Raw genomic sequence first — 25542 nt, 5'->3', positions numbered from 1 at the left:
CACTAAAGGGTTACTGATTTACACCTTGCATTTATATTTCCTGACGTCTGCGGTTCCATCCTGTTTTCAACCCTGTCCTCCTGGCTGTAGGTGTACATGTAACACACAGAGGTTTGACAGTAAACGACCCAAAACACGGACGTATGCCTCACACATGCAGTCGCCGACTGAGCCGTAAAGCCAAATTATATCGTCTTAATCTCACCGGTACCATGTTATATAATTTCTAGGCATCGGCGTCCGCTAAATTTAAACACTCTGCAATTTGGAGCAACTGATGTGTGAAATTGCACAGTGCAGAAAGAACTTTGAGAAGGGGAGGAAGAGAGCCTACAATCGTATTGACGACTTCGCAAAGCCTACACCCGGCCCCGCGCATGCCACTGGAGTGGACTTCAAAACAGAGCCGATGCAGATAATTGGAGTGGAAGTGAATACGTTTTGAGCAACAGTTGTTTTTTGCAGACATCACTGCGACACAGAGCCTACAGCACGGGCTATACTGTAACTACTATATGTGTGTGTTTCACACAGCTGCTCTCTCTGATGCGGGATCTGACGTATATGGGAGTTTTAGCGTATTCTGTGGATCAATGATGACCTTTGTTTTCCGGCGGAATCGCAACCAGATGGATGCTGCTGTTGACAGCTGCAGACATCACCACACACACACACACACACACACACAATGGTTTCCGTTGCCTTATGGAAAGTAGCAGGAATAAGGTGTCGATTCCCGGCCGGGGATAAAGTGTTAAATTGAAAATTCCACGTTGGATCCGGAAAACAATCAGGCACTTGTGCGGCGGCTGGTGTATGAATGTATTTGTGTACCATGAGCGCGTGTGTGTGTGTGTGTGTGTGTTAGGAGTCACTGGACAAAAAAGGCCTGTGTAAGCATGGAAACTGCCTCTCCAACATAAAAGACACATAGACTAAAACGCACACCTCGATTTAACACTCACTCTCTCACACACACAAGGCCTAGATATGCGGAGGCAGCGCTGACCTTACAACACGGCAGTCATAACTCATTCAGTCATTCATCATTCACACACACACGCGCGCGCCCAAAGACTCCAGTTTGTCCATCCTGACGGAGCATAATGGACATTCACAACCTCATAGCAGACTGTCTGACTGATTCACACCTCCATATCTGACCCTCACAGAAACACAAGCACAGACACACACTTGTGCAACTTCTTGGCAATTTTTGCTCCAAATAAATTTGGTTTTTGGGAAATGGACAGAACTCACATTGCTCTATGGTTCCCCTTTCAGGCCCGGAGGACAGTTTATAGCATTATTGTTAAAAGTAAAGACTGACGCTTGCACTGCTGCTGTATTTCCATGTGACTGATGACCTTATCAAAAACATCCTGTTTTGCCCGCAGCTGCAAAACCAAACCGTTTCATCCCCAAAATTAGCTCATGGTTTAGCTTCACGTCAGTCTTTTTATGGACGGGTGATGCATGACATGGCTCCCACATGACAAGACTGGAGGTGACGAGTCCTCTCTTAGAAGCGCTGGTGTCACCGGAGGATTGTTTAAAAATACAAGTGTCTTGAGTCGGGTTTTTAGGTGCAGTGACAGATGACATGGAAACGCACGAGGAAAATAAAGCCAGAGTTTATTTGACGGACGAGAGGGATGAGAATTTGTCTTAAAGCACTTTACAGGAGGATCAGGATTATTGAAACTTTAAGATTGTATATGGATTATTAGGGATGTGTGTAAGGCTAAACGCAGAGTGTTGTATTGCAATGGATGAAGACAATAGACTGAATTTCAATTAATGAATATACAAGGTCATAAGAAACTGGAACAATCTATAATCTATCTATACAATCTATACAAGGTCTATCATTGTGAACTCCCAAAATAGTCTAAAAAGTCACACAGACGCAGTGAAATCTATTTTTACTGGCTGCGTTCAAACGTCATCGCCAAAAGGTTTTCATTCAAACACCCAAATCAAAGGTAATACATGTACTATTGCAATGTTTTTAAATGTGCTTTTGTCCGACGTTATTTCAGCGTTGGCCTGTTAAATATGAATGTATGTTATCAAACTGGACAGAAACACGTATGATGTGACATCACGGCGACATGAGAAGCCTCAAAATAACACAACCACCAAAAGGGAAGCAATATTTCCTGGCCAGTGCGAGAGCTGAGCACAGAAACCAGAACCAGACACGGTGAACTAATATTCACGAGCTGGGAAAAGACAGATTGTAAGCCCTTTCATCCACAACACCAGCTTCTCCGGGACCTTGGGAACTCCTTCACGAACTCAGGAACCTAAAGCTGCTTTTGATTTTTTTCTGTTTTGTCTTCCTAGTTTTCTTTCACAAAGAGCGACCATTAAGACACGTTCGATTTCACCAGCGGCTGCAAAATACCGCGTTTGGAGAACTGAAATTTCCGGCTAATTTTTACAAACTTTGCAAGAATATTACGCAACTGCCATTGACGTTCTAAAGAAAACTGCTGCTGCTGCTTTACTTCATCACGTCACCTTGCTCTGTCAGCATCAGTCGCTCAAGACTCATTTATACCGCTTATGTCACAAAATAATCCAAATCTGCCACTTATATACATGCAAATTCAGATGGATGAGTCGATATACCACTGACATATACTGGGGACACAGTGGGAAACTCAAATATGCACAAGAAACCACTGGAAATGCCCCAAAATGTGAAGTTACTCAACTTCAAAGTTCAGTTTCTCCTGACAAGAGAAACCTAAGGAAATGTACGGCCACAGGTGAAAAGCAAGTAGAACACATGTTCTATGAACAGCTCAAGGAGAAGTGAAAGTGAAACAGAACCATCAACGCATTTAGGTAATGTTTTTCTTTGTAATGCTGTGGTTCAACGACACCGACGTCACCGTGGCCTGGATGTCAGCGACAGAATGCAGACAGTCGCACAAAAAAAAAAAACAACAACCCTGTAAGTCATTTGTAACGTGCATGTAAATGTAGGGACGGAAAAAAAAAGGAGAGGAGAGAACAGGAGACATAGGTGTCAGTGTCCCCGTTTGTTTGTTTGTTTTCCACATCTTGGGTGTGTGAAGAATGCTCTCAGGTGTCAGTGACTAAATGACAATGTGTTCGCACACACACACACACACACACACACACACACAGAGCGTGAGAGTGCGAAATACACATATGCATACAACAGATCGATCCTTTCAAACCCATTGTATCAGCTGACACGATCAATCTGTGCTGGCACTTAATACACACATGTGTGTGTGTGTGTGTGTGTGTGTGTGTGACTTCTAAATATGGTGGGAAACTGCCACCAACACCACTCCCATTCAACTCCAGCTCCTTTTACAAAAGGTATTCAGTCTACAAGAGACCTGTTCCCTCCATGCCCCCCCACCCAACCTCTTTCTAACACACACAAACAGACTGAGAGAGAGTACCTTTTCACCAGAGGAGAGAGAGAGAGAGAGAGAGAGAGAGAGAGAGAGTGGGGTGGAGGTAGGGGAGATGCAGAAAAGGGAGGGAGGGAGGAAAAAAAAAGGTGGGGAGTAAGGCACAGAGGAATGCTCGTCTTGTGCTTACATTGAGGGGAGCATGAATGTAGTCTCTCTCTCACTCACACACACACACACACACACACACACACACACACACTCTTGGGAAAGACAGAGAGGGGATTTATAAAAGATGGAACCTCTTCACATTCCCACGTCAGGCCGACAGCTTTCTGCACATATGCAGGCAGCGTGTGTGGAAGAGAGAGAAGAGGTGGGGGAGGGAGGAGGAGAGCAAGTGAGAGAAAGAAAGAGAGACTGTCTATTGAAAAGGCTGAATGAGAGGGAGCGGAGGTAAAACTTAAGGCTCGGACTTCTTCTGCCCGTATGACTGCATGCATTTCGGGTTTTGCAGATGTGTGTGCGTACATTTGTGTGCAGTGACTTTTATGTGTGTGTGTGTGGATATGGTCAGAGTCCTCTTGCCCTGTAATTGCGGTAATGATATGTCATACACGAAGAAGAAGAACTTGGAGCGGGTGGAGTGGAATGCAACGGACACATACAAGCACACACACACACACACACACACGGAGAGAGAGAGGCTCCACTTGCAAACCGTGTATGAACAAGCTCTTTTACAAACTCTTAAAAACGGAGGCCTCCAGGGCGCCGTCCCCCCCCAAACAGAGGAGATACAGCACCTCCACAAACCACATCTGATGGTGCACGAAAGACTTGACCAACACATATTTCCCTCTGGTTTGTTCCATTTATTGGAAAATTCAAACTCAAACCTTAAAAACCCGGCTCGACTTCAAAATATACAGCCTAGAAGCGCGCAGACCATTCGAAGTGATTACAATTTAGTCCAGCAGATGGCGCTGTGAGCACAGATTCACCTTAGCTCAACTTTGAACCCAGACAGTGGCGTTGCGTTGTGGTATTGGTAACACAAGTGACCTAAATCACTCTCCAAAGTGGACGACGACGACACCAACAGCGTCTGAAAGGCAACATGTGGTAATATCACGAGGAAGCATCTCACAACAACCTTAGGTGACAAATGCTAATAAATAAACAGTAACGTTTACACATTTATGTCTGTGTGTGCGCAAGGGGAATAAGTGAATACCTCTGAAGGAATACGGAGTCATGCAGCATTCGTTCAAACTCCATTTCTGGAGAAAGCCACAGCCAAAATCAGCATTAGGGTAAAACCTAATACCTTTTTCAAGGTAACATTTCTCAGATGCACAATGTTTGTCTCAAAGACACACTGAACTCGTCTGGGTGCAGGACTCGCTGTTGCCTCATTAGACAAAGCTGCCAGACCAGGAGTGTCCACACAGGACGGGAACATGACTAGGAAAAGTAACATACGGTATAAGCCAAGTAATCCTAATATGATGGAATAACTGCCGTCGCTCTTTTTTTTTTCCTCCTGGCTGCTGCAATCCTTATCACAACAACGCTGCAGTTTTGTTTGACGTTCGCTCTTTGCCACGTCCCACATACCCCGCATGAACCAGCGTTTCTCCACTTTTACAGAATGCAAATGAGTCTCCAAGGTTACATTGTGGTTGTTGCCTGAATCTTGCACGTAACTCATGGCAGATGTGGCGCTATTAAGAGTCTGCATTTGGCTCCGTGGAACGCAGAAAACACCCCGACATTAAATGTCACTTTCTGATGAAATCCTGTCATGCCGCATTTAATTAGTCCCAGATTATAGTTGGCACCAAGAAAACGTGCGTATTAATCCCGTTTCATGGGTTGTAACTCTTCTTCTCTTTAATTTTTTTTTGTCTCTTTTCCCTTGTCTGCCCCATCCCCATTTCCTCCAAATACCAGGCATTCTGCAGATTGTTGTGTGCAGCGAGCTAAGGCAAGTCAGGACTTGGCCCGCCGTAAACGACCAGCTCAGCACTTCTCCCCGCCTCTCCTCTCCGCATACACAAAATGAGTAACCTGAGTAAAAAAAAACCCTGTCATTCTCTCCCGTCCATCCATCCATCAATCCATCTACCCACCCATCCAATCCTCTCATCAGGGCTGGTTTCCAGGAACACGGGTCAAAAACAGTTGACCCAGTGACTTAAAGTCACAGGGCCGTTCATCTTTCTTACAGTCTAAAAATAATCCCTAAAGCCCCACTTTCATTTGGGAAATGTGTGTAAAAATAAACTTTTTTTTTTTTTTTTTTACACACTGAAAGCACAGCGACTTTCAACTTTCCCTGGATCTCACTCTACTGCCATCCACTTCCTGGAAAGATCCCGCCTTCGCACGCATTCCACCGCACTGTCAAAACACAGCTCCCCGCTCCCACTGGCTGATGGGAAACCATCAGCCCCGCTCACAGGCTGTTGCCAGAGCAGTGGGCGGGAAGTAAATATATATTAAAAAAAAAAAAAACGGAGCTCAAAGAAGTGGCGGCCCATTCCCAGAGAGAGAGAGACTACGGTTACATAACGTGCACGCAGACACACTCAGGATCAAGACAACACCCTCGCAACACAAAACAGGGTCAGCGAGAGAAAGAAAGAGGGAGAGCACAGAAAGAAAAGGAGGCCAACAGGAAAGAAAGATGGGGTGGGGAGAGAGGTGGTGAGGCATCAGTTTTCAAACTGTGAACAAAATGGTATTTTACACTCGGGTCAGGAGCAGTGTGTGTGTGTGTGTGTGTGTGTGTGACAGAAGCTCACCTGCATCAGTACAGACGTGGAGGAGCAGTGTCATAAATAAAGTATACGCGGGTGTCTGACGCCACTCAAAGCTAATCTGTCTTTCCCTCAAATCAAGTGATTCTTGCGATCTGCAAGCGGAGAGAACGGCAGGGAAGCAGGATGGAGAGAAGAAGAAGAAGAAGAGGAGATGGGGAGGAGGGGGCAGATGATGGGGGCCGGAGGTTGAGTGTGTGCTGAGAGAGAAATGTGTGGAATTCTAATTGTGTTATTGCTCCAGAACAAACATTAGTCCTGCCTGTCATACCACAGACAGCAGGCTCAGTGTGTGTGTGTGTGTGTGAGTGTGAAGAAACAGAGAGTGAGAGAATATTGAATTGAGTCCAGCAAATTAAGAGTCAAGTGCAGCGAGTTTAAAAACAGTCCTGACAATAAGCTCTATGTGTTAATGGCAGTTCCCGCTCAGACAGTGTGTTAGCTTCATGTTAGCACAGCTAGCGCCAGCAGATCTGCCAGTGAGCCCTCCCTCCTGCAGCTGTACGCCTGTAGGCTGGCCATGTGTGTGTGTGTGTGTGTGTGAGTGTGTGTGTGTGTGTGTTTAGGGGGGGGCCGGGCAGAGGGCCAGCAGGCAGCAAACCCTTAGTAGAGGCCCTGACAGTCCAATGTTTGCCACGTAGCCACGACGTAGGCGAGGAGAGGAGAGCAGAGATATATATAAAGCGTTGTTTGTCATTCATCTGCGCTCAAGTACCGTGACACTACACGTCCGGACAAATATTAATATAAAATAAAGGCTTATTATAACACTGGCAGCACAATTTGAATCACATCTTCACATGATATAAAAAGGTGCCGAAATCAGAACGCTTCAACTGGACTATTGTCCTTGACCAGGTATATGCCCCGCCTTTAAGCCTGTTAGTATTAGTCAGTCCTTTTCCGTCCTATCTAATGAAGGCGTAAAGGTCTCGCGTCAGTCAAACTAACCCAGAGGTCTGAAACACGCGGCCCGTGGACCACATGCGGCCCTCCATTTCATGTGGCCCACCACTTTTATTTGTTGTATAATTGAATAACTTTGCATTGCAAACACATTGTTATTGTGGACTAAATATCATTCCATGTCAACACACTTTTATTTTGAAACGTCGTGAGATATCTATCATTGCCATATCATGATAGAAAGTGATATCATTTTAAGCTTCTGCATAATATTTTTCACAAGGATGCTACAAGATGCTCCGTGGCCCTAAGGTCATTTGAATTTGAGACCCCCGGACTTGAGACACACAGCAGCGAACCCCATTTTCCATTAATAGACCAACAATACACATTCCTTGTCTTGTCTATGACGAAAAAGAACAAAAGCAGGACTGAGAACATCTCTGTTCCATTCCCTTGTCTAAATCAGTGGCCCATCAAGTACGTGGCCCGTCAAGAAAGTCCGAACCACTTCACCACCTGAGACCCCACAACTAAAAAAAGAATGTGCGCGAGTCACAGCATACACAAAGGCAAACACAGTCAAACTCAGGGAGACACCGTGACTTCACGGAATTGTTTATCTCACTCGGAGACACCGACGTTTCCACCAATTACATCAGCCAGCAGCTGCCAGACTCTCCCTCGTTTCCTCTGTCTGAGAGCCCCTTTGATTCGCACATGCCGGAGGTTTGCTGGTGACCACACACGCGACAAAACAGTTTATAGGCCGTTGCGCAAACACAACCCTCCCCCCACCACCCTGATAATCGTCATTAAAACTGACCATAACCGTCAGTGCCAGCCTTATTTTTGCAAACACCTTCAATCTTCATTATTCCCATTAACGCCTTAATGCCGGGCCACCTTCAGAGCGCGCACGTGTTCTGTGTGGTTAATGCTGAGGAAGTGGCTTTTCTCCCACAAGCGCATGAACATGACTCACTCCACAGAGCTTCCAGATTTTCCCTTCTTCTTTTGTCCTCCCTCCTTATCGCTTTTTGCCCTCTCTCATCCCTCTCTTCCGTCCTTCCTCGGACACAATTGCAGGCCAAAGAGAGGAGCTTTGGAGCCTGAGGACAGCTCACAGCCAACCCCTCTCCGACACCTTGGATCCACACAAGGCTCAGACTGGCCTCACACTGGGAGGCTAAACGTTGGAGCGGCTGCTGGGACACACACACGTCACACGGGTGCCGGCTCTGCAATTACTCGAATTACCCGAGATAACAGTTTTAGGAGTCCACTTCCTCACAACAATCGAGGTTCATTTAGCATTCAGGAATGTTTATATCACTTCAGCCTCAGGGGCAAAGGCCCAGTAAACCTCATCGCTATTAGACCCAGGAATGAAGCCCCCCGAGTGTGCCCCGGGTGGAGCACGCTGGGACAATTTGAGATGTAAAGAAATAAATGAAGGTTACACCTGGATTGTTTGATTCCCCCTCACTCACACAAGCCTCTGACTATTCTTATTGTACCGTGACATCACAGAGGGCCAGCTCACATCTTTATTCTTCCTCATTCACCACCACCTTTTAGTCTTTCCTTCACGGCTGTGTAATGAAGTTGGTTCCACAAACGTTCACCATGCTTTGACTGCATCACTTCCGTGGTTGCACGCTTTTCGCTCGAAATGGTACAAGTTGCCAATGAACATTAGTTCCACTCTGATTTCTATGCTCCAGTGCTCTTGCTCGGCCTTCCTCCTCCTCCTCTTCCTCCTCTACTCTTGTCATCTTCTCCTCTACCCCTCCCCTGGCCCACTTCCAGCTTTAACCTGTCTCAGCACTCCCCTGCCCTCATTCTTCCCCTCCTCCTTCGTCCTCACCCCCACCAGTCCTGCCTCTACTTCCCAAACAACCCCACGGTTTTCAAAAGACAGGCGCCCATTCAAAAGGTTTTGGTGTGGGATGGGGGAGGGGAGTGGTGCACGGGGGGGGGGTCTCATTCCCGCTAAATTGTCCCACATGGCTGAGCGTGCCGAGTTTAAACAAACACAGCCACTTCCTCCTCCGCACGCACATCGGCGCAGAGACACGGGCACACAAACAGCCGCATAAACATCGACTGGGCGCACACGGGGGGCGCGCTTCGACTCCCGGCGACGCACAAAAACGAGCACATAGGCTGCACACGTACAGGCGGTCACCGTACACTGTGGTCAGAAACACTCTCGGATGAGCCCGGACTCCACACCAAACCAAAACCACCACAGGGCTGCAGATGACTTATTATACAGGATACAGTTACTCGTGACCAACACTCTCATATGCACACTCAGCAGAGTTTGTTTGTGATTTGGCGAGAGAGTTAAACTGAGTTACATTTCAACTGTGCAAGCCACAATAAACACGAGTCTGACCCAGAGTCCTGAATGTACATCACAGAACGTGCATTATTGTTCCCAACCTGAACCAAACTTCAATGGCATTTCCTGGGTTATAAAACCTGCCTTTTGAGTATTTTTTAAAGATGTCAGTGCCTTTTTTTTGCTGGACAGACTGAGCTCAATCGTGACATCCACAAACACCAGTGACTGACTCGCTGGTTTGAGTGACAAGTACTGGATTTGCTCTATTGATGTTGCACTTTCAAAGGGATTAGTGTGAACGCTTACCAGAGAATGTGCCTTGTTGATTTAAGATGCTCTGATACTCACACCAAGAGTTCTGCCTGGCTGCAGAGGAGAGACGGTTGTCTCATTGTTTTCTCGATTAATCCGAGTAATCGTTTGGTTCATAAAATGTCTGAAAATGTCTTGTTTTTGGAGCAAAGAAACCCATAAATATTCACGTTTAAGAAGTTGAAAAATCCCGACCTAAGGTGACCTGGTTTTGTTACTGATGGACTAATAAGTGTAATTTGAGCTTGCTTTGTGTCAGGCCGTGTTATTGCAGTTATCGCCTCTTCAAACAACGTGCATGCAACAGGACATAGGTTATATAAGCCAGGTGGAAAATGCATGCTATGTAAAATAAAGCGCCGTCTTTCTTTTGTTGTTGTTGTTTTACTGGGTTAGATTCCATTGCTAAGAAAATAAATCAATGGAATCGTATTTGAAAAAACACAGGCTGCCGTACCTGGTCTGCAGACGTTAGACGTCGTTGTCTTGTCAACAAATGTTACCATGCGACATTCATTCATTTGAGTGGCAGCCATTGGGGCTTTGTGAGAGTGGAACTAGGGACTCGGACATTTCGACTCGCTACTACAACTCCCAAGAATCCCCTAAAAAAAACAGAAACTAAGCCAAGTTATCACCTACTAACGACACCATCGACTCACCCTGAGCGGAGAAGGATTTCATAACTGAGCTTTGACCAAAAAGACGGAGCAAACAATCAAATCTTCATAATTGCAGACAATGAGCCTCCACTACACGGTACATCCCTGCTGCTAATACCGAGTCTTACCAAAATCACTGATGCCAAGTCAATAAGTTAATTCTACTCCATCCCTTACTAGTCTCTCACACACACACACCACCCACTGAGTTTACTTCTTCATGGCCCATAAAACAGATCATCTGAATGTCCCTCAGTGGTGCGTCTGCATGTGTGTGTGTGTGTGTCTCCGCCGAGGGAGAAAGACTGTTTAGTCACACCTACACGAGAAGCCCGTCTCCTCGCGCTCACAGACGAGACACACATACACATTTTCTCTCCCACGTAGCTCTCGAAATGCCCGACAGAGCCAGCAAATAATGAATGAATGAATGAATGAATGGTTCTATGCATGTTTACTACAACGACTGACTGACAGCTGTGTTAATGAGTGTGTGTGTGTGTGTGTGCAGGTCCAGGAAGCAGAGAGAGTTTTATCCATGACCAAGAAAACGGACAGAGCGCTTCTGAGAATAGCAGCAAGGCAATGGAAAGTGTACATACAATCACTTGCTTCCCAACATCAAACACATGGACACACACACTCACATATTTATAACACCCCTCCCCACAGCCTGGGGTCACAAGGTCACATACCTCCTCCTCAATCAGCCTCAGGATTTCACACACTGGTTCAGAGATGTGTGTGTGCGAGTGTGGTTTTGTGTGTGTGTGTGTTTCTGCCTGCTCGTCTGTGTTTGGGATGTTTTAGTGATTTGTGGGGGGTCCGGCTCGAGGGCGAGGAGGGGAGAGGTGGAGGAAAACAGGGGACCGGAGCCAGCAGTCAAAAGAACTCCAGAGCGCAAAACTTCCTTTACTTAAATCATAAAAATCTTCCCTTAACTGAATCAAACGCAACAATAACAAAAACACCGACAGCGGTCAGGTGATTTGGCTAAAGGGTAACATTTATGAGTCTGTCTCAGTAGTCACGTCTGCCTCGGCCCTTGTGTTTTTCTTTAAAATGGAGTTGAGTTTTTACAAACACGACCCAAAAACTTTCACCAGCACTTCTAGCTTCTTTTTTTAATAATAAACCGCGTGCAGGTGTGCAAGAGTGACAGGTACGGAGGAGTAAACAACCGTGGATGCAACTTCAACGTGCACGAAGACACGGTCGTGGGGAAATTCACTACTCTAGAAAATGTGTCAAGTGTATCAGAGCCAATTTCACTTCCTGTCACATGGTAATTAGGGATATAAGCGGTTGTAGATTCAGTTCCCCCAGTGCATTTTATACACACACACACACACACACACATTCTTATACACCAGTATTGATGATGACACTCAGAGACAGAATATATTCCCTTAACATCACAACTAAATGCCTTACACACACACACACACACACACACACACACACACACACACACAGCAGAAAATGCTCACAGTCAGGCATAAAAACAGCCATTAACAACTGGCGGAACTTTCCATGTGCCTGCCAACAAGCAACACCAACACGCCTGGCATGCTAATGCAGGCACGTAAAGTGAACGCCGTGAGAGCGCATGTTTCGTGCATGTGTGTTAAGTTGGTGCTGTGCATGCGTGTGTGTGTGTGTGTGTGTGCAGGTGCACAATCACCACACACACACACACACAAACACACACCAATGGGCAACTCTTTAATCAGCCATTTCTATGAACGGTGCCCTCGAGGGAGTGTGAAAGGGCACGAGCAGGGCACGGCGACCGAGCGCCGCACATCAACTCCCCTGAATGACTCCACCTTTCCTGCGGGACGTGTACCAACGCGACTTTACCGTCTCCTGAGAATTTACCTACCTAATTCCTAGATTCCAAACATTTTAATCGCTTTGTCAATTTTTTTTTTTTAAATAGTCTGGTGCTCTCTTCATGGAATGTCAGTCAAATCACACGTCAAGGCAGCAGGGGTGGCGGTCTGATCTTCAATGGGATCAAGTGGAAGCATTTACCTACTGTCTTACATCACTGACAGTTCTGACGAGCCTATTTAAAAATGTCACTCGATATCACACGCCCACATTTGTCACTAAGCCAGTCACAAACAAAAAATAAATCATCACGTTCAAATTTTAAATATCATCTTCATAAAATGGCCCAAATATATCTAACAATAGATTTTAACACATCAGAGTGTAAATCATATGAGTCACGACACAATGTGACTAAATGAGAACAGAAATGTCCTTTTGCTGATTACGGCAACATCTGCACAAAAGGAAGAAAAGAGGAGAGCAGACGTGGGACAACATGAGGAGACTGGGAGGGGGAAAAAAAAAAAGTAAAGTGACAAAAGTGATGGAGATAAAAGAGGAAGAGCAGACACTGAATCACCTGAACACATTCAAACTAAATAACAAAAAGTTGAGTCTAATCAAACTTACCGTCATATCAAAACAGGATAACTTCTGCACATGTGCAGCCTTAAAAACAATAAACAGCTGCAGCTTCACTCTGTCACTATTACTATACACTGAATGCCTTTAAAGGTCACTACTGTGTTTACTACAAATTCAGGACAGCTGTTCCTGGACAGTTTTAGATTTAATTTGAGGTACGATGACAGTCAACTTCATAGAGGCCCCCACTGTCATATCTGCACTTTCTTTTAAAAGAGAAAAATGAGGAGAGGTGAGGCTGCTTTTATCTTCTAAATCAACATTCAACAATGCAGGAAATGATCAAGGCAGACAAAAGACGGGGGGGAGACGGCTTTCTGGAGAATGGCAGAGGGCCGGGAATGAGAGAGATAAATAAAGAAGGAAGGGAAAAAAGAAAGAAAGAAGGTAAACATTACAGCTCTGTGCCAAGCAAACAGGAGATGCTGGGATACTTCAACAAAAAGCCCTCGGTTCATATGGGAAAAAGAGGGAGAAGGAATCCGTGGAATAGAAAGTGAAAGCATCCATCGGCCGTTATCATGAGATAGGTTGTAACATTTTCTTTACGTTTTCACACATCCTTCTCTCACAGTGACACGAAGGGAAACTACTGTTCCTGCAAATACAAGATATCGCCGACCATGATGCGACACAACTAAAGAAGTCTGAGAAACCCCACGGAAACATTATGTCACCAGAAAGAAGACGCAGGAAAAACACAGTGCCACATTACACCGACAAATACGGTACAGTAAGGGAAAGACATCATTTACTGGGTCCAGTTCCTCGTTTGCAGGGACAATAATACCGTGTAATTAAATTCTTACTTTGCCAGTCTACTTTTACACAAAAAGAGAGACGAAACCCAAGTTTTAAAGAACTTTCCACTCGTTTTTTTTAAGTTAAATAAAACATTGGGGTGATGTAAGAGCTCCCCTGTGCTCCATCATAACCCATTTTCAAAAAGGAGAGCCTATATACGTGCTTTACTGTGCATGTGAATGAAACCAGTAGACAGAGAGTGAGAGAGAGAGACAAGACACCGACTCTGTCCTCCTTCACTGCCACTTCAGGTGTCAAACCCTTGACCTCGCGGCAGAGGAACGGACCGCCTCCTCACGCCCAACCCTCCACGACAAGAACGCCTCTCATCACAGGCAGTGGAATCAAGAGGCAGCCTGTTCTCTCCGCCAGACCGCAACTCTGCTACAGTAACAGCCAAGGCAGACGCGGTTCTGGGAAGCACACCTGTTGCGCTTGGGAGAAACAGATGGTTTACACCAGCACTGCAGACACAGTGCAGACGCGGCAGAGGTGGGATAGTTTCTTGGGGTGGACGTGTTGACAATCTGGGCAATTATTGGGTGATAACCAACTGTCTTGATATCCTCATTTCCAGGAATTTTCTGGCTTAATCAATCATTTCTTTAAGTCTACAAAAGAATCTGCCTCATCCTAATGCTTGAAAATGACTTAATGCAAACAATAAATTCCTCTAATGGTGACATAAGATGAGTGTATCCTGTGAATTGCCCCCGAACAGGAAACATATCGTGACGAGGTTTTTATCCGACACTCTCCTCTTGTTATTTGCCTCTTTTTCACATGTTCTCACACACACACACACACACAATCCAGGGATATGCATTGTCTTGTCTGTGTAACTCTATCGCTGCTCCAGCTCCTGTTTGCGATACACAAGCACTGTTCGGTAACACTAGCTTCCTTGGATAACGTGTTGGAGAACACCACACACACACACACACACACACACACACACACACACACAGGACTGGCTAGCATCGCCCTTCCCTGACCCAATTACAACTCTACGTGCTGAGCCGACGGCGAACCACCAAAGAGTCCTCACTCAGTACGCTTACTCGCACGACGGGAGTAAACATCGCTCTATCGGCCGTGTACGTCTGACTCCGCCTCCATAGGTGGCGCTTTATGGGCAACAGTACTGCACTTTATACGCCGTCTCCTTTTACTTCCAGTAATCAGACTATGAATCACATTACCCATGTACGTCAGGGTGCATTCACGCCAGAACTTGCTCGGAAAGTCCTCCAAACGCATGGCATTGTGGGTAAACACACCAATAGCCAAGTTCATCTTCTCTTTCAACAATTCTCGATGCAGCGACACCTCAGGCGAGGAGGGGAACACGACCAGCACGATTTTAGTCGGACTAATGTGTTTACATGACATTAAAAAAGAAATTGTCTTAGCCCGACTAAAATCTGACTTTTAACGTGCATATAAAACACACTGATAATCTCTCAGATTATTAAAAGGGAAATCATCCAACACTTTTACACCAACACACAATCAGTCCCATCAATGCTAGACATGTTCATGTCTCCCTGCTGGAGGAGCAGGAGGGAAAAAACAAAAACCATGTTATTTCTGTCGTCTCTCAAACACTCAGACTGAATTTAAAACAAACTGACAAACTAATTAAGTTGGATCAATTAAAGTAAGTCGGGACGTCACAGGGCAGAGCGAGTGTAAACAATGACACCCAGTCACATAACAGTCACTGTTGTACCTGTGTGGTTACAAAACTTAGGTCGTTCACTTACATAAAAGAGTTATTCAGCCGCTTCATGTGACAGAGAGGCAAAGAGCAACAATGGCTACCTACTTTCACCTCACTAAAGTCTGAAAACAGTTATTTCTTACTTAAAAAGCCCTGATATACACACTCAGTTTAGTGTGAAAGAGGCTTAAATCCCTGCTTTCTTTCTGCTGGTATGGATTATATCCTTTGGCACCACATTCTGCCACATTCTCATGTAAATTCTGTCATTTAAATAATGGATAATTCATCCACACTTTGTTTTTAAGGCTCATGACAACACAACGGGGGGAGGGGAGCTTTCATAACGGTTCAAAGCCAGACTATGAGCTTTGTTTACATTCTTAAAGTGTATAAATGTTGAAGCCAAAGAGGCTTAGTGTCCAGAGAACAGTGTTCTGTGATATAAGCCTCATTCATCCTGTGTTTAGAGGAATACGGGCGCACGCGGTCACGACTAACCCACGCAAAAACGCAGACGCAGCCGATTTCGCTCACTTCTCGGTGATTTGCAGCGGTTCTCTTGAACGCGTCGCACACTTGACATGAGCTGTAGGCCTCAACGACCTTCTCTGACTGAAACCGGAGAGACAATAAGACACGTCCTGAGGCTGTGGAGCGGTGTCTTCCCCATATCTGAAAGCCTATCTCACCTCTTAAGACACATCGGAAATCTGAGTTTGAGTCAGACTTGGAAAAATGGGAAACTCCGGTCGAGCGGAGAGCAGTTTCTCAAAACTGCTTAGACAACACATGTCACGGGACGCCAGCCTCATTAAAGCTTTACATGCTCCCTGCGTGTCCTCGTCTCACTGAGCTCCCCCATGTCAAGACATTTTTTTTTAATGACCCCACCGACATGTGGCAAGGGAAATAAATTGCCCATTCATGCACCACGGGGAGAATTCCTTCACAGCCATAATTGTAAACACACCTTTTTTCAGCTGGTAGCCAATCCCTTCATCCCACAACACCCTCATCTCATCACAAAAAAAAAAAAATTCGGATATCAGTTTTTCGAGGAAAAAAGAAAATCATGGCCACATCAGCCTTTCACCAAAGGAATTTCATCTGACGTCATCTATTTAGGATCAGATTTCCTCTCCTTCTTCTTCTCCTCCTCCTCCTCCTCCTCGTCTCTCTCCCTTGAAAATCTCTGAGTGTGTGTGTGTGTGTGTGTGGAAGTGTTAGGTTATTTTTTCCCCTAGCCTATATTCTCCAATGTGCCCACTGGATCCAGAGCCCACAGCATGAGGAGGGAGAGAGTGAGAGAGAAGAAGAGAGAGAAGAAGGTGAAATTCCCAAAATCATAGCCCCAATTATATCCCCCTGCACCACTAATCATGACAGCATGATAATCAGCCACTCAGTCCTGTCATTAACTTTCTTTTTCCCCCTTATAAACAGACGCAGGAGTCATCTTTAACCTCTCTCTCTCTCTGCCACACACACACACACACACATCACTTGTGTCTCCTCTTACTCACCAGTTGAAGCACTTTTAACACAGGGATGTGTGTGTGTGTGTGTGTGTGTGTGTGTGTGTGTGTGTGTGTAAGAAAATCGATCGTTCTCAGCAGGAGGAGACCAATGCTTGATTTCCACGTCTGCATCAGAGAGGGAGAGAGGGGGAGAGAAGGAGAGAGAGAGAGAGAGAGATTTGTCTTCTCTGCACAAACAGACACGTAGCAGTTTCTGATAGACAGAGAGAGAGGGAGAGAGAGGGGAGAGAGAGAGAGAGAGAGAGAGAGAGAGACAGACTGGAAGGAATGCTAGGATATGCTGGAGTTGAGACTTTCCCCCCCCCTTTCTTCGCCACTTTTGCTGCAGCTTCGCACAAATCTTTTATTCGTACGAAAAAGCAAACACGAGCACATAACGCAACACACTCCGATCCAGCGCAACGACAATTATTCCCACACACAGCGCACAAGACGCACAAGGATTTCGCAACAGCACTCTTGTGTCAAATCTGACTGCCTCAGCATCTTCCACTCACACCGACTTCCCCAGCTTTATACACACACACACACACACACACACGTTTATGTATGTATACATAAATATATATATATATATATATATATATATATATATATATACATATATATATATATATAAATAAAAAAGACAATTTTTTTTAAAGAAGCTACGACACAAAGTACAACGCAACAACTTAAGGGAGGGAGGGGGGGGGAGTCAAAGAGAAGACGCTTTGGTCCTGTTGCGCACTCACTCCATCTGAAGACAAAAAGACATTCTTTGGTGGTAAAAGTGTGGACCCGGGACCACAGAGAGCAGCAGGCCGACGCGGACTCGACCACAGCGTGGAGAAGTAACGTCGCTCCCTCAGACTGTGTCGGAGGAAAATGTTGCCCGAAAGTTTCGTTTCACCCCCCTCTCCTTATCCTCTGCTTTCCTTTCCTTTTTCCTCTGCTCTGGCCAAGTGGCCCAGACTGCCGGCGTCAGCGCTCAGCTCACCGAACTCTCACACACACACACACACACAAGCAGACGAAAACGCACACACGTACACACACTCACTCAGAGGGAGAGACAGAGAGAGAGAGAGAGAGAGAGAGAGAGAGAAACACGCACTTCTAAAACTTTTCCCAACACCGACTGCTCCGGAACTCTCGTGCCTTTTCCTGGTTCGACCCCGCGACACAAAGTGTAAAAGAACTCACCTCGCTGCAATAAAATAATCTTCAAACAGACGGCGCTGCGCGTTTTTTTATTCCCAGGGTCGGGTCTTGCCTGTCTGCTGGCGCGGCGCGACGCGTACTGGGAGACTCCGCCATGTCAATCAAAACGCGACGCACATGGAGGTTTAGAGCCCGCCCCCTTTACCCCCCTCCTTTACCGTAATACACTGTGCGCAGCGAGAGGAGGTTTGGTTTGGAGGAATGAAGTGACTGCACCACAGAAGAGCTCCAGAGAGAAGAGTTAGTTAGTTAGTTAGTTAGTTAGTTAGTTAGTTAGTTGGTTAGTTAGTTAGTTAGTTAGTTGGTTAGTCGGTTAGTCTATAGATAGATAGATTTTCTTTGAATATTTATTATTATTACAATATCTGCCATTCCCTTGTGGTACATCCTTTGTTATCACATACACATGTAAAATTCACATACATGTACATACACGTACAACAGAAGAATAGAATAGAATAAAAAAGTATTAGGATGACATATATGATATTACAATAAAGCTGTACAGAGAAAAGGAAAAATAGAATGGAAATGCACAGGTAAGTGGTGGACATTAAAAGTACAGACACATTATGTCACATCAACAGACACAATACACCTGTGGCACAAAGGTTATATCATAAACACAGCATATACAAGTTATTAAAAAGGTAGATCATTGTTTTTGTTTGTCGTTTTATTACAACACACATTACTCGAATTAAGGCTTGGGGCAGTTCAAATAGTTGAATCCGGCCAAAGCCGGTTCATATTTATCTTTCACGATGACACAGAATCTCAACAGTAAATGACCTGCCCCAGCAGCTCGTCCTGGACATTTGTTTGCTCTGGCGACAAAAAAACAAACATAAAAACCAAAAAAAAGAGAACAATAATCGTCAACGGGCAATCGTAAAGATAGCGTGATTACATTAAAAGTGATCATATAGAGTGCTTTAAATAGAGGCTACAGTTGTTTCTCTGACACAACAAAGTTTGCTTAAAAAACAACGTGGACGACAGAGCAAAGTCCTTCCATCAGCTGACAGGTCCAAGGGTCTGACACACAAAAAAGAAGAACAGAAGGTCTTATTTCTGCCAATAATAAAGTGTAATCTAAATTGAATTTGAGGCAAATTGTCAGGACACGTTTCATTATAATACAAACACGAGACTGTGTGTGTGTGTGTGTACAGAGCACAGTTTCATCTGTGGATGAGGATTATTTTAGGGCATGTTGAGACATTAATGTCAACAAGTGTCTCTGTGCCAAATGTGCAATTTAAATAGGTTCATACTTAAAAACCATTACAAAGCATTTTCTAAATGATTTCTAGAACAATTACAGAGCAGGTGAAAAAGTGACATTAATTCGAGGAGTCGTCCGTCTGCTGAAGTTTCTACTTTGACTCCTTCAGGTAAATTATTCTGAAAAAAAAACCTCTCAAGCTACAGGCATCAAGTGTGTGAGTGGTCGTACTTTATGATGGTGCTTTCATGATTTTGTCATTAAAAGAGCAGATTTCTCATGTTCTTTATTGGACGCTCACATCATTATGAGTGCAAGTGGTACAAAAACAAGCAGTAAAAAAACACACAACCTCCCAGCAGCGGGGTTCCTGACAGTTATGAACATGTTTGTGTCCAGCAGTCATCAGTCTCCTTCCTCGCTGCATGCACATGGAGCCAAATACACTCGTTGCCCCTGAGTTCTAGATTTCTCTCTGCTGGCACACACACACACACACACACACACACACACACACACACACATTCCAGAAAGTGTGCTAAGAAAACAGCCACTGTTGTAATTCTAAGCGAGCTAAAGTGTGACCCTGGACCAGGAGAGTCTGCCTGTGAGGAACTGAACTTCAGTTCAATTTTGTTCAACAGTGCCAATATGGATCACACAGAAAACTCCTGCTCTCACATCAGTGATATAACTCAGGTTAAATAGAGTGGGCACAGGCAGACAGACAGACAGACACACAGACAGACAGACTGTGGAGCCCCCTAACTGCAGAACTAGTGAATACAGCTAAATTAAATCAATTTTAAATGTTAATTCTTTACTTTGCCTAATCTGATGCTGGAGGCTTTTACAATCTGTGCCATTTACAGAATCTTTTCACATCATTAGCGCTTTATTTTGTAATATACTCTAAACTTTATGTCATTTTTTTTGGCTTATTCTGTGAATTAAACCTAGATCAAGGCAACATGCTTTATCAAAATAAGCAAAAATGGAATTAATGGGTTATTCCTGCATTTTTACACACGGGCCGCTGTGTTCGAGTTTACCAGGTGTTTGTATTAGCTTAAATCAATACGGTGATAAAATATTGATTTAACACTCAGGGCCGGGTCTAATATAAGTCACACTCATACTTCTAAGCACAAAAAATTTTTGTTTTTTTTTAAAAGCAAGCAATAAATGCCAGTTTCTTTGTCATGATGCCACCAAGTTTTTAGATTAAAATAAATAATATGACTTACTTTCAATTCCTGGGATATGTCAATGATGAGCAGCAACACTTGTGACAGCGCCATCTAGTGGAAATAGCATGTTTTTTCTGCATATGGCGAATATGGCAAAAAAAAAGATCATTTCCAAGGCAAAAGCCCAGATCGACACTCATGTATAATAAAAATACATTATAGTATTTATGCTTTAATGGAAGTGAGATGAGAAACTGCAGTTTGAATGGGTTTCAATGGGACATTTTTTGCGCTTAACGGCACGAGTGTGACACCTGTTTGTACCTGCTGTGTATTTTACATTCATGTGGAGGATTAAGCGTACATGTCTGTTGCTGTCCGTGTGTCAACAGTGAACGTGTAGACAGAAAAAGAGAAGCATATGGGTTAGCAAACACGGGGGGGTGGGGGCAGAAGTCAGTATCAGGAAGATCTTGTACAGTCGAACGCATACATTTGGGAGTTGATGTATTTTCGCTGCGCGGACCTTGTGAACTCAGATAAAGCACAAAGATGGGGGTAACCTTGACGGATACGTCGGAAATTTCCAGACAACCACACAGTTTTATTAGATTAGAGCCGAGGAGGAGAGTAGATGAGGAAAAATCTGGAGGGAGCAGATCTCAGAATGGCAAATGCTGCTATTTCCCCCTGTATGTCAGGGTCAGGCCTCCACAGCCACCAGATGTTTACCACCAACCCAGCTGCTTTCTCTCCCTCTCTCTCTCTACCCCATCTTTCTCCCGGATTTTCTTCTTTTTTTTTGCCTTCCCTTTAAAGCAAGTCCTCCCTGTAATCATGCACACTCAGTTCCCAAACGGTCTTTGAAGTGAGTGGAATATGTCCAGCTTTATGATAATATGCACTGCTGCATGTTCCTCGCAGAGAGGAGGAGAAAGTGGAATAAGTGTGGTTTGCTATATGTTAATTATTGCCTCTCTCCCTTTTTTTTTGACCCTGCACGTGTGTTGTGTGTCTGTTTATGGATCCAGTTATATGACTACACTGGCATGTGTGTGTGTGTGATAGAAGACCAGGGCCCGTTGTCTTAGAACCTCATTTCTGAGGGACTGTGTTAAGTTTAGGGCTAAGATCTGAATCGTTAGGTTGCTAATGCACAGTCCTTAAAAGGATAGCTGTGCAAACCTGTGTGTGTGTGAGGCACTTCCTCCTATAGATGCAAGGATGGAATTTGGCTCATCATGAGTTCAAAGGAGTCAACGCAAAGCTCTCTGCTCACCAACAAGTGCCGACGTGCCTCCCTCTCTCTTTCTCTCTCTCTCTCATTTCTCAGCTGCTTAGACCATCAAACACTTCACCTATTTCTTTGGTGTGTGTGTGTGTGTGTGTGTGTGTGTGTGTGTGTGTGTGTGTGTGTGTGTGTGTCCCACTAATGTTGTGGGGACCTAAACCTGTTTACACAGTCACATTATTGGGACATCCCCATAACGTAAATTACTACATTTTAAGGTGAAGATATGTTTTAAGGTTAGGTTAGGGTTAGGATTAGGCCAGTAGTAATTGTGGTTAAGGTTAGAGTAAGTCTCCAAGAAATGAATGTAAGTCAATGCAATGTCCCCTCAAGTCATGAATGTCGTGTGTGTGTGTGTGTGTGTGTGTGTGTGTGTGTGTGTGTGTGTGTGTGTCCTGAATTGGAATAGATAGGGGCTCATACTATGAGCGCAGACGTGTGTCTGGGAGAAGACATGACAAGAAGATTTGCGACGTGATAATCTGCTGTGACTCTATCGCTAAAGTCCTTTTTTTATGGAAAAAAGACACTTATAATCTGCGTTACAGTACATATATATATATATATCCCTCTTTAAAGGTCAAATAAGTTGGGAATGATATGAAACAAACCACATTTTCCTTCATCGACGGTATATGCTCATGTGCACACTGAGCAGAATAAAATGAAAATATACAGCTTATCGTCCTTTCATTAAATGTTTAAACATTCAGTGCGTTTACATGCACAGTTTAATCAAGCGAGTGCGAGTATACATGCTTGTGCGCCTGACTCCGCCTCCGTAGGTGGCACTGTCACAGAAAAACAAATGGCAAGTGGATCGGGTCAAAGAAGTCCGACTCCAGTCCGACTAAGCGTATACGTGCAGGAGTAATCGGACTATGAATCACATTATCCAGGTATGTTAGTCTGACTAACATATAGCGCGATTTTAGTTGGACTAACTTGTTTATGTGACATTTAGATCATTGTCTTAGTCTGACTAAGACTAGCTTGATTTTAGTCGGACTAAGATGTTTACACAACATTTAGATTATTGTCTTAGTCCGACTGAAATCCGACGCATTAAGTTGCTGTTGCTGTATACACACAAATGCTCCCTCAATCCTGGGCTGACAGTATTGCTTGATATAGTCCGTTTTGGGATAGAAATAATAGTTTTTAACAATAATCAAAATCAGCAGAAGTTACACACTGTAGCTTTAACATCAGACTCATTTTAAAGATTACCTTCAAAGTCGAAACCTACTTTCTGTTGCTTTCAGCGTATTCAGAAATGTCAAACCACAGGTCAGAGACAAAAGCTAAGTCAGGGGAACTGTAAAAGTCAGTATGATTTGTCCGATGCATGCCTTTGACTTTTATGGCAAACTATCCTGTGATTATAATTTCAGTCTGGACCAAACCGGCGCGCTGACTGACCATCCCAGTGACACACTCCAGCACAGGCAAAGACACATTGCACACTGTGATTTTAAGTATTTGGTAATGATATTAAATATTTGATCTGGCATTTATCTGGCAGCTGTGGTATGTCCAAAACAAGCGCCTGATTCAAAATCCCTGTGTGCTCCAGCGCCATCACTCTGTCTCTCTGTGATAAAGATGAATCGCCTCCAGTTGCTCCCTCTCTTTACTTTGTCCACAGCACATGTTTGGAGTATCACTAAATTGTCTGAGACAAGGAAGACGCGGCAAATAATTCAAGACCCTCCAGTGGCCGAGTTGCTCTTTTTTCCCTCTCTTTGATAAGATGGATCAGTTTCCAGTTGTTTCCCTGTGATTCTTTAGACCACCTAATCTAAATCTCAGTTTAGGAATGTGTCATGTCATGTGTTCCTACTTAGTGAACTCCTTCCATTCATGGCATCACGTCATGCTTGCTGGGTCACACCACCAGAACCACCACTGCCGGGTGGTGGGAGTTGGCAATCATGGCAGTGGAATGTCGGTGACTCAGGGAGGTGGGACAGTGATCTGGTTGGCCGTCGACTTTGTCCCTGACATTTGTGGAAAACGAGCCGGCTGCCATTTCAAACAATGACCCGTCAACTCTGACCTTCGACGGGAGGCAAATTGCTCGCGTACAAAATCACAACATGGTGGGACGCCAGCTATTGCACCACGCTCAGGACAATCGGGGCATTCAGAGCGGTCGACTCCGACCGGGACTCCCGACTGCACTTATCTTTGGCTTGATATGAACCGCGCCTCCGAGAAAAGAGGGCAAGGGCAACGTGAGCAAACGAGTTAATTTGCCCCAAAGTGAAAAGCTGTTCAAACTTCTTGAACTTTCACAAATCAAATATTCGCTGTCCTAAAACCGGCCGACTGAGCACGAGCAGGGAGCACCGACACGCTTTCTGCTGCCGTCTATGAGCTCACTCACACATTAACCAGATATTATGATAAGGAGCTGGCGGGAGGTTGGACACATTTTGTGTTTACAGGACGAGCTCCTGACACGCTCCAGCAGCTTAAGTGAAGTTTGTGCGATGCATCATAAAATATACAGTGTATTATTTACAGTAAAGTATTCAACTTTGCTACCATTCGATGGGAAACCGGAGAACCCGCAGAGGTGTGAGAGTGAATGGCTGTTTGTCTTTGATGGAGGATAAAGCGGTAGAAGACGGATGGACAAATCTAGTTCCTCCACTTTAGCTTCACTGAATGGCAAGAAATCAGAATTTGAAAACTGAAATCTGAAGCAATCCCATCAGCGCCTTCCTGTGTTTCGTTTTTATTCCAAGACAGCGAAGTGAGACGACTGCAAACAGGGGCGGGATATCACACGACATGAAAGACCCGTAATCGGCTCTGATAGTGTTGCTTTTCAGATGAAGGATTTTTTGGTTTGTTTATTTTATATGTAATACCTGGAAGCCACAGTAGGCGGCGCTCTGTACTGTGGGGTGCAGGACATTGGTAAATACAATAGCAGGTAATTACTGGTGAAGTGACACAGTCTACTACTAAGTACCGGTACAGCGGCCCCTCAGTGGCTTAGGCTTGTTTTGTTGTTTTTATTTTGATAAACACAAGTCACTATTGATCCAAACAATGCTCCATTGTTGCTGTTCACAAATCAATCAACCATAAAAAAAAAGATACCCGCTGCAGCTTTAAGTTTACCGTCTGTGCTGCTGATGACAAATGGTTCTACTGACGGAGTTACAAATGCCAGATGGTTCCACTCAGTGGTAACTGGTGGGCACCAAGGCAACACTGTCACCGCTTCAGCACTGATGTCACCGCGCGCTGCCCGGGAGAACAAGGTGTAGATCATTCCAGATGAGCCATGGTTACTCATGTAATTGCACAATAGCTGACTGAGGGTTTTCAACCAGTACCAGTGTGTTCCCCAGCTGGGACAGCCGAGGAAAGTCACCATGGCGTCAGTGAACTAATGTAAAACTCTCAACTGTCATCACTGGCTGTGGTCGACATGGGAATCTGGAGGATATATTTCTTTTCTGCCAACAGCGCAACGTCAACAACGCGCCGCGCTCACCAGAGACTTCCTGCGCTGGCCAGTGTTTGTCATGACAACAATGACGCCAGTGATTCAGTGATTCAGTGCAGGGCCGCTTACGTCATGCGCGCCAGTCACAGTCCA

General features: G+C 44.7%; 1 protein-coding gene across 4 annotated transcripts in view; it reads right to left on the bottom strand.

Moving 5' to 3' along the window:
* The window catches only part of fndc3ba (fibronectin type III domain containing 3Ba), an 84774-nt gene extending 66472 nt beyond the window's left edge, over nucleotides 1-18302 (bottom strand). For 3 of the 4 annotated variants that reach the window (XM_044047598.1, XM_044047600.1, XM_044047601.1), the window contains exon 1: nucleotides 18197-18302. The gene's annotated coding sequence lies outside the window, so the exon portion shown is untranslated. Of the gene's footprint in view, nucleotides 1-17745; nucleotides 18013-18196 lie in introns of those variants that run through there. The other variant, XM_044047599.1, reaches the window with a different exon arrangement.
* Between the last annotated feature and the right edge of the window lie 7240 nt (nucleotides 18303-25542).

The sequence above is a fragment of the Solea senegalensis genome, linkage group LG16 (assembly GCF_019176455.1).
Source record: "Solea senegalensis isolate Sse05_10M linkage group LG16, IFAPA_SoseM_1, whole genome shotgun sequence".
NCBI lineage: Eukaryota > Metazoa > Chordata > Actinopteri > Pleuronectiformes > Soleidae > Solea > Solea senegalensis.
This window is presented reverse-complemented; position numbering and strand designations above follow the sequence as displayed.